Source organism: Pipistrellus hanaki (assembly GCF_964339955.1).
Source record: "Pipistrellus hanaki genome assembly, chromosome: 2".
NCBI lineage: Eukaryota > Metazoa > Chordata > Mammalia > Chiroptera > Vespertilionidae > Pipistrellus > Pipistrellus hanaki.
The window spans coordinates 120,621,177-120,631,814 of record NC_140504.1 but is presented as its reverse complement, the minus strand read 5'-3'; positions in this window follow the sequence as shown (position 1 = coordinate 120,631,814).

Sequence of the window (10,638 nt, the reverse complement as noted above, 5' to 3'; positions counted from 1 at the left end):
AAAGTTCAGAATTGAGCTCACAATCAAATGTGAATTTGTCCCAGGGCATGAGGTTGTGCAGGGAAGGAAATCACATATATTCTCCAGCAGTTTTCCTGGAGATCTATGACTTTCTGAGAATCAGGAAATCAAAGTGAGGAATGAGGTGTATACCCTGATCAAATTTTCTCTTCAGCAGTGCCAACTGCTCCACGCACTTACTCCCTACACCCCAACGGGGGCGGCCAGATTTCTGTAACTGGGAGGCTTTGTTTGATGTCATTATATCTTTTCCTCCCTTAAAATCCTACAAGGTGAACACTTTTTATTATTATTAACAAAAATTAAAGCTCAATTTGACAAGTTTTTGTGAAGTGAATGACTGTACCCATGTGTGAGTGTGCAAAATTAAAATAGGACATGAGAAACGAATGGGAACCCTAGTCTTAGGACTAAAGTCTAATATATTTTCTTTTGCCCATAATCTGATCCTTATCTAGAGGTTCTTGAAAGAACATGTCCTGGTTTCCTCAGGACTCAGCTGTTTTGCAAGAATCTTTGCTTATTAAGACAAACTTAAACATTCTTATGCCCCTACTTTCCCCCAGAAGATAATGTTTTGTTTCTAGGCAACCATCAGTAAGCATTAAAAATATCAAGCTCAAGCCCATTTTTCCAGAAGAATGATTTCTGTGTTAAAATTGGGGAGGGGGAACAAAAGGGGCTGTACTATCACTTCTATCTCTCATTTTATTTTATTTGCTTAAGGATATGTTGACCCTGGAGTACAAAACCAATTTACACACAAACAAGCCATATGTTTGAGAGCTAGAGCTTTATCTGGGAAAAGAGAACTACACTCGGCTAGGAATTAGTTTCTCTATAGTTGTCATTTCCAACTTTGCATGTTAAGAAAGTAATGCTTTGTTTGCATGTGCAGAAGGCTCTGTCTACATAATGGATCCGTGTAAGTCCATGAAACAAAATGTCGATTTCCTAGCGGCTCCTTTCTGATCTCTATAATGTTCCTTCCACCATGAAAGGGGGGTGTTTCCAGGAGGCCTGGGAAAAGGTCAACCATAACTTCTAGGGTCTTTAACGCCAATTTGCAGTGAATCGTGTTTAGTGTGTGTCTGTGATTGTGTGTGTGTGTTGGGTGGGGTAGGGTGTGACTGTGTGCATGTGTTAATTTGTTTTACTCTCTTTAAAGAAAGGGAAGGGCTCACTCAGACTCACAGAGAATATCAGCGCAGATTTTGTGCTGAGACATTTTGCCGAGGCATTCTGAATAAGCAGAGATAAATGAAGTAAGGACATGAGAGCTGGTTTGGATATTTCAAAAGGCACCTACTGCTCCTTCACTTGATTGGCACCTCTTAGAGCCTCCTAAGCCCTATTTTGATTTTTGTATTCATCCATATTCTCAGCTTCCAGTGGGCCAGACAGTTCACGACATGCTCAGGCTGGTAGAAAATGAGAATACCAGTTGTCTCTAGATGCCTCCACTGCTGCTGCTAGGAGTCCCTTAGGACAGAGCTGACATGAAAGTCTAGCAGAAGCGGTGCTTCATGTGGTGATAGAAGATCAGCCTCTGATTTGAGTGGGGAGAGCAAAATACAATCTGTGATGGACAGGAATCAATAACCCAGCCTCAAACCATGGGGCAGAGCAAAGGCACATAGTATAGGACAGGCATTTGTGTGAAATTAAAGCAGGAGGTAATACCTGGCTGGTGTTCTCAGTGGTTAGAGCATCCTATCCTGCACCAAAGGTTGCAGGTTTGATTCCCAGTTAGGGCACATACCCAGGTTGCTGGTTCCCTGATTAGGGTGCATATAGGTGACAAGATGTTTCTCTCTCTCTCTCTCTCTCTCTCTCTCTCTCCCTCCCTCCCTCTCTCCCTCCCTCCCTCTCCCTCTAAAATCAATAAAAAAAGTATACTTGTGTGAGGATTTTTAAAAAGCAGGAGGTAAGAGAAGAATTTTGCACTTTATCCTCCCCCCCCCCACACACACACACACATACGTGTATATACATACAAAGAAATGCATGCACTCACAAACACACACAAACTCATGCTGAGGCATGAAGCAGCATGGGACTCACAGCAAATATACTCCTGGAATTGATCCACAGAGAAATTAGTCAAACATTCTGGGGCAACTAGAGTATAAAGGTCATTTCTTTGTAGAAACACCTGATAAGGGACCATATTCTTCAGTTAAGCCATGCATCTTCCCAGTTTTGCTTTGTTTCCCCTGTGGCACTGTGGTTGAGCGCCTGCCTCTGAGACTTGAAACTTTCATGGTAGCTAGTGAGTGGGAGGGAACTGGACCCAAATGCAGAATCCTGGATTGGGGCTGAACTGGCTCTGCAGGCTGGACAAATGACTTTTACGGAAAATGAGCAGACCTCAGCATTTTCACCTCCAAAACTGGGCCCCAATATGGGTCCCCCCCACTTTAGAGGAAGAGATAACCCTGAGAGCTGAGGGTGCTTCTGGACATGGCTTTTCCACAAAAAATGTTATTAGTTGCCTCTGTGGTGTGGATTTGAGCTCCTCAGCTAACTACCCTAACCTGCTTAACTCCTGCCTATGACGTGTCCCCATCACTGATACCCCATTAACAGCAAGAGACCAAGAAAGGTGATTTAAACAAAACAACCACAACCAAAACAACAAAACACCTCTATTGGTCTCAAAAACCTTTATCTTTTCTGAAATGTTAGCATCAGGTTTTCTATATTAGGTAAGTTTGAATTAATGTTCCATGTTGAGAGAGTTAAGATTGAGAATGAAATAACAGTTTTCATATGGCTTTATTTTTTATGGGATTGCATTTATTCTTGCCACTATAGGTTGTATTTCCTTAAAACACAAAGTAAACAGTCACTTATCACAAAACCCATGGTCGGCTTTAAGTCTCCTTATAGCAGCAAAATTCTGAGAGCTTCCCACAGGTGGAAGATCCAGGCACAGCGCCTAGATAAATTAAAGCAGTTAGAGATGAAAGCTAAAGATAGTGAGAAATGTGCAGGTGTGCGGTTTTATTCCCCAATCTAGTGAGAAGTACCATTTTAATGTTGTTAACCAGGAGGTTTAGCCTGGGGCCTTGTTAAATTGACTTGCAAATGAGAACTTGAAAACCTCAGAGCATGGTGAAGTTCATGGCCCTTTGTGCTCAGAGGAGTGGGGTAGGGGCTGTGCCCACTTCTGGAATCTCAGAGCTAAAGTCACAGTGCATTTCCAACAGACTTACCCCAAGGAACAATCATTGTCAAACTCAAAAACTGCCTCTGGACTCAGCTAACAGGTCTCTCTCTGATCTGAAAGGAGGGAACCCTACTGAATGAATGTTGGCATGCTGGAGCAGGGGCCGGAGAACTTCGGTAGGTTCAGTCCTCAGCAGATTCAGATTCTGGGCACTTAGCCGCCTCTTTCCTCCTCATGTGGTAAGGTACCCAGTGATGTTTCCCCTTAGCATTGATGATGCCGAGGATAAGGAGAGATGTTAGAAGCCACCTGAGAGGAAAACTGATGGAGAGTGATGTGGGTATTTCAGCAAGGCTAGGTACAGTTGTCTCATTTTTATGGTGTGGCAAATTAAATTTGGGTTTTGGCTCCTAAATTTGTTGTGGGACTCTAACTCTCATCCAGAGCCAACATTTCACAAAATTTTACGACTTCACACCGTCTTTGACCTCCAAGGACAATGGCCAGTTGGGAGAAAGACCAGGAGGGTCTCTTTCCTCTCCTAGTCCCAGCTTTCCCTCTCTCTCATTCACAAGCTGGGTTGATGTTTGGCTACGCTTTGGCCACACCCATCCATCTGTACATCTCTTTGTATGATATGTTAAGAACAAGATAGGCTCATCACCCATTTCGGTACCCAGCAGTCACGGCACAGGCACTTCTGTGGGTTGGAGGAAGCTGGGAGGGACCCGGTCCTAGCTGGAGCCTCTGGGAGCTTCTTCAACCATAACTTCTACACTCACAACACTGGACCAAGAGGGCAAACCAGGGTCTGGAGCTGGGAAAAAGTCTACACTAGCAGTCAGAGCATAACCTCTCAGCAGGGGAAGAAAATGCAACATATGAACTACTGGTCCCATGTGACTATCTGCCATGAGCAGAAGGCTATCCTGACAGCCAGACAAAGCCTGGTGTGTACACATTCAGCAAATAGTTTATCGAGCACCTACTACTACCCTGTTTCCCCGAAAATAAAACAGTGTCTTATATTAATTTTTGCTCCCAAAGATGTGCTAGGTCTTATTTTCAGGGGATGCCTTATTTTTCCATGAAGAAGAATACACTACACATTTATTGTTAAATGAAAATAAAGGAAATTTACAATAGTACGGTAGTTGTCAACACAAACCAGACAAACTGTGAATCCTACAGTATCAAGAATTTACTCATTTATTTAATGACAATCATGTCATCATCTTCTGGAACATCATCATAACAATCCAATTCCTGAATTTCCTGGTGAATTTCTTGTGACTCCATTTCTTTCAGAATCAGTGGACCAAATCTCTCATGTTTAGCCTAGGGGGGCCTTATTTTCGGGGGATGCCTTATATTTCACTCAGAAGGAAACCTGTAAGTAGGTCTTATTTTTGGAGGATGTCTTATTTTCGGGGAAACACGGTAGTATACCCATGTACACAGTAAGTACTTGTGGCTGACACTAATAGTCTTCCTCTAGCACCCATTCTCCTCTTCCTTAGTCATGGAATTCTGACCACCTAGAGTAAACTCTACATTTCCCAGTTTACCTTGTAGCTAGTTGTGCTTATGTTACCATGATCTGGCTAACAGGATGTGAGCAGGGGTCCATGAGCACCTTCATGAACACATTTTTTCTCCCCCTTCTTCCTTCCGCTTATTGGAATGCCAATGTGATGGCTATAGCTTGTGCAGCCTTGAACCTTTTGTTGAAGTGGGAAAAGCATGAGAGAGGAGGAACTTGGGTCACTGCAGACTTCATGAAGCCCTCAATCAGCTCTACACTGCTTTCCTCTAGACTTCTAATAAGTGAGAAGGAAATGAACTTCTGCCTTGGTTAAGCCTGTTCTTGTACAATTTTTCTGTCACTCATAGTCAAACCTAACTCTGTAGTACTCAATAAATATTTGTCAAGCAAACTGACTGACTTATTGGGACTAAATTAAAAATGAATGAATACATCCTGGCCAGCATGACTCAGTGGTTGTGTGTCCACCCATGAACCAGGAAGTCTCTGTTTGATTCCTAGTCAGGGCACATGCCTGGGTCACAGGTTCAATATCCAGTAGGGGGTGTGCAGGAGGCAGCCAGTTAATGATTTTCTCTAATCATTGATATTTCTATCTCTCTCTTTCTTCCACTCTCTAAAATCAATAAAAACATTTTTTTTTTAAATGAGTGAATGCAATTCTAGGTACTCAGCATTTTGTCTAAATCATACACAGTAATGAGGCAGTAAATGACATAAACATGCTTCCTGCTCTCATGCACTTGCAGCCTCATACAAAAGCTGGATTTTGGACAAGAAATAACAAATGTGATAAACTTCATGGGAAGGGTGGTGTGCAAAGACGACATACAACCAGGAGCTCCACCACAATAACAGAGTGAAGTTTCAGGTGAATCCTGAACACTGAACGAGTCAGGAGGTGGCGTGCTGTCAGCTCTGAGGTGAAAGGCAGCGTGTTGCACTGGAGGAACTAAAAGGCCAGTGGCTGCAACATTGCATTTGAGGCAAGTCTCAAGGGAAAAAAGCAAAGAGGCATGCAGAGGCCCAGTCATTCTGGGTCTTCTATGCCAAGGACACTCAAAGAGTGGTCCAGGGACCAGCAGCTCCATCATTCCCCAGGAGCTTGCTGGACATGCAGACTCCTGGCTCCCCCCAGGCTATGGAACCAGGCTGCATTTTAGTAAAATCCCCAGGAAATTGGTGCACATAGGAAAAGTGCTAGTACAGGTCAGGCCACATTAGGGATTTCTGATTTGTTTTGTTTTATTTCATTTTGTTACTTTTTTTTTTTTTTTTTTTGAGAAAATTTGGATAAGCCCTTTAAGCCTAGAAGGAACCTAATTAGATTTGCCTTTTCTTGAAGTTTTTCAGTGAAAAGAATGCATTGAAAACATAAGTGGATGCACATATATGTGGAAAAAGAGAAATTTTTAAAATAAAAGTGGCTCGTTTATTTTTACAGTGTTGGTAAGGCCAAAATTTGATGGAGATTTTGGCCTTACAAATCATGGCCAGGAAAGAGTTGCAATTTAAGTTCAATGAAACAGGAAGAATTGGTGTTGCTGATGAAGTCCAAAGGAAATTTTCAGAATTTCCTCTTGCTCAGGGAAGTTTAGCCTTCTGGCCTTCTCAGGCCTTCATCTGATTAACCACACACAAAAGGAAGGAAATCTGCTTTACCCAAAATCCATCCATTTCAATGGTAATCTCATCCAAACTCCCTCACAGAAACACCCAGAATAATGCTTGTCCAAATATCTGGGCACAGTTGCCCATCCAAGTTAACATACAAAATTAACTATCACAGAAATGAAAACTGGGGAGTCATTGGCATGTGGATGGGTGACAATGAAAACATTGCTAGTGGGTTGTATTGCTCGGAGATAGAGGACAAAGGGAGAGCCACGGGGAGCATCACTATTTAATGATGAGGAAGAGGAGATATTATAGCAAGTAGATGGCAAGAGATGAGAAAGACACTTGGCTGAGTCCTTAGAGATGAGCCTTCAGGGAGAGCCATGTGCAGGTAGCAGGGCCACCCAGGAGCAAGATGGGTTCTCTGTCTCCCATTAAGTAAGTTACCAACACTGGAGAAAGGCAGAGCAGCTCTGGTATTCAGGAGGCTTACTGCCAACCAGAGAGCCTGGTTGAAACTGCTTCTGGATAAGACTCGCCTTAAGGATTTGATAGGCCAGAGGTTCTGTGAGCTTCTGTGAAAGCCACAGACTCCGGGAACCTGAGAGACCTAACACAATAAACGAGGTTCTTTTCTGTGCAGACTGGGGAAACGTTTGTAATACCAGTCCCTGTTTTTTTGCTGTTTACCATAGAATAGTGATTTCCATACCAGGGTACTTTTGGGGACCAGTTGAAGGATCTATAGAGCCACAGTGTTCAAAGGAAATAATAAGGGTAGTGAGATCATGAGATCTGAAGCCAGACAAGCCTCGGTTGAACCCTCACTGTGTGATCCTGGACAAGGCATTACCTCTCTAGTCATCAGGTAACTTGTCTAGAGCAGGATTCCTACTACTGGTTGGTTGTTACACAGATTAGATAATGTGTTTTGCTGTATCTGGCACATGATAAGACCTCTACGTGGTAAATACAAAGATAATAATCTTTCTGTCTCTATGACAAGACCTTCTTTCTCCTCTTTCTAAAGGTTTCACCCACCAACTTTTGCTTTCCCTTTCTATATTTAATTACCGTATTTTGGTTATCACTCCACATTCCCTAGCAAGTATTAAAGGTATATATGTGTTCATACAACCAAAAAAATTCCTTTTAAATACATACAAAAATTTTAATGGTCAGTCTCATGTTTGTGTCAGCCTTTGGAACTATGCTGGAAATAAAATGCATGAAGTCAGTTATAACTTTTTCTTGCCAGACAGAAATTAGGTTGGTGATTGTGGTTGCCAGGGGGTTGGGCCTAAGGGTGGGGGGAAGAGAAATGGGGAGTGACTGCTGATGGCCATGGATTTTTTGGAGGGTGATGAAATGTTCTGGAATTAGATGATAACAATGGTGGTACAACACTGTGGATATATTAAAAACTACTGAGTAGTACACTTTAAAATGGTGGGTTGTATGCTGATGAAAACAAATAGCTATTGCCTGGGTCAAATAGGGGATTGCCAACTTCCAAATCAACTGTTACTCAAGCATGAGACACTCACCATCAGATAAGGCATAATTAGGGATTCACAAGTGATCCACAATGGCTCCACAATGCCAATGCTAGCCGGAGTGGAAAGGGCTGTGAGCATAGCACAGTTCAGGAAAATGGCTCATCAGTAGAGGCTGAAGTACATTTCAAGGGGAAGACTTGAGCTGAGGATCAGAGGGGAATACTTGAACTTGGGGAAGTGAAGTCAGAGATATAACAAGGAAGAATCATGAGGGAGAGATCATGGTGGACATCTCTGTACTTTGTTGTTGTTGTTGTATTTTTAATTTCATTTTTTATTACAGTGATTTCAAGATGAGATGGGAAGACTGGTCTCCAGGGCAAAGAAGTTGGGAAAATAAATTATGGCTAGACAGAGACGAGCAATATTAGACAGTTTCTTGACGGTTGGGCCTTGTCTCAATGTGCGAGGATGCAAGACTTCATTCCTTGAGGCCCTTGAGCTTAGCCAGACAGTCACTCACCATTCATTCTGTTGCATTTGAACTCTTGTATCCTACATCATAGAACATGCTGGAAAGACAGCCTGTTGGAAAGAAAACATTTTGACTGGGCTGACCTTTATCATTTTTTTTTATTTATAAGAGTCATCTGAACTCTGTTTGAGGGAAACTAGTTTTCTTTAATACACACACACACACACACACACACACACACACACACTGAATGGCCAGATTATTATGATATCTGAACGTATAATAATCTGGCCACTCAGTGTGTGTGTGTGTGTGTGTGTGTGTGTGAATTAGAGGCCTGGTGCATGAATTCGTGCATGGGTGGGGTCTGGCCAGCCTGGCCAGGGGAGGGGACATGGGCGGTTGGCCAGGCTGCCTGTTGCTCAAACTCCTGGTCAAGGGGACAATTTGCATATTAGCCTTTTTATTATATAGGATATACACTGAGTGGCCAGATTATTATGCATTCAGAGATCATAATAATTTGGCCAGTCATATATAAATATATATATATATTTCTTTGAAGCAGAGGGGAATTCCCAGGCGGCCATCTTATTTTATGTGGGTGTGAAGTGAAAAACCTCTCATTTTTGTAAGCCCAGGGAAGGCCTGTGAAGCAGGAACAAAATGAGTATGCACGCAAACTTTAAACACCACTTTGAAATCCAGGGCGGGCTTTGTTGGCTAAACCACAGCCGTCTGGGAGGCTTCAGTGAAAAGGTTGGCAAGAGGTCTTGATGTTTCTGTAAAATACCAAACTGCCATGCCAAGGAAGGTGGTCAAGCCCAGAGCCCAAAGGCCATGTAGATGTGGTTCATTCCTAGGACCTGGGACAGATCTACCTGGGCCTCTTCAGTGCAATCAGGACACCAGTGGATGAGCATGTCAAGAGAGTGGATAAAGTGGGATCATCCTGGCTTTTCCCCAACCTGAGGCAGATTGTGCCACTGCCCTGCCCATGGATGCCCAGGCCCTGAGCCACTGACAGGTGGGACTTATGTCCACAGTCTTGTATCCCATTTTACTGGAATATCTTGTAAGCTCCTTCTGGGATGACGGAAGTCTGGGTCTATGACATTCTTTTATCTCTTGGTATTAACGTCATTATTTTGTTAGCAGTATAACGTGGTATGGCTGCTATTTAAATATTCCCAGTCCCCATTTCTCATACACATTCCCTCCCCTAAAGAAATTATCTGCTCTGAAAAATAGTGGTTTGGGGTAAAGTGAAAGTTTTTTAACATCCACTTTCCAGATGGACCTCTCTGTTAAATGTTCACACACATACACACACACACACACACACACACAGCTAATCCATGTGGAATGCTCCTAAGTGAATATGATTGTTTACTAGACTTCTTAGTCCATTTTATGGCATTTTATAATAAAATATCAGCAAGCTCATAAAGAGAGCTTTTTTTTTTTTAAGGTCCATAATCTCTCTAACCATAACAAAAGGGCGGTAAATATATTGTACAAGAGTGCGATGGAAAAAATGTGCTAAAGTATTCCCATAAATCAAATGTAGCACTTTGGCATTGACTCTAAAGCATTAAATTTAGTAAATTAGAACCAGATGATTTTAAAATAGAAACTTACACAACTTTACGGTGTGATTTTTTTTTTTTTCAACAAGTTTATCTTCATGAAGTCCCCTTGGCTGCTACTGAATAGGTATTTAACAAGTGAGGGCAGCATCTGGGTATTATTCATCTTTGTAACTCCCATGGTGCCTCACATTCTATTGGGCAATTAGTAAGTATTGGTGGACAGATGAATGAAATCTAAGCAGCAATTAACAAGTACAAGTTAGTTGGCAAGGAAATGTAATATAAATATTTATATGGATCTACAGGTAGACAAAACACTGCTGCCCCACCCTTAATAGTAAAACTGCCTTGCTCTTTTTTTCATTGTTAAAAAATGTGTATGTAAATCAATGAATTTGAAATAAGAGTGTGTATCTGCTTCTCACTGAGTTACCATGCCTCCAATGACCATCACTCTGGAATTTTCCTAAGGCATAAGTTTGCGTTCCATTTCTGCTATCATAGGACCCATAGAAAACACCTTTTGTCATTTCCCCCTCCCCTCCCACACACAATTTTACAATGTAGCTGATACCTACCTTAAGCATAATCTGGAAAATTCAGTGTAACGCGTCAACTGAGAAGATCCTAAATAAGGTGCCACAGAGGTGCAAATCTCCCCAAGGAGAATACTTTCTGCAGAGGGTTAGTAAGGACACTCTTTTTGCAAGTACTAG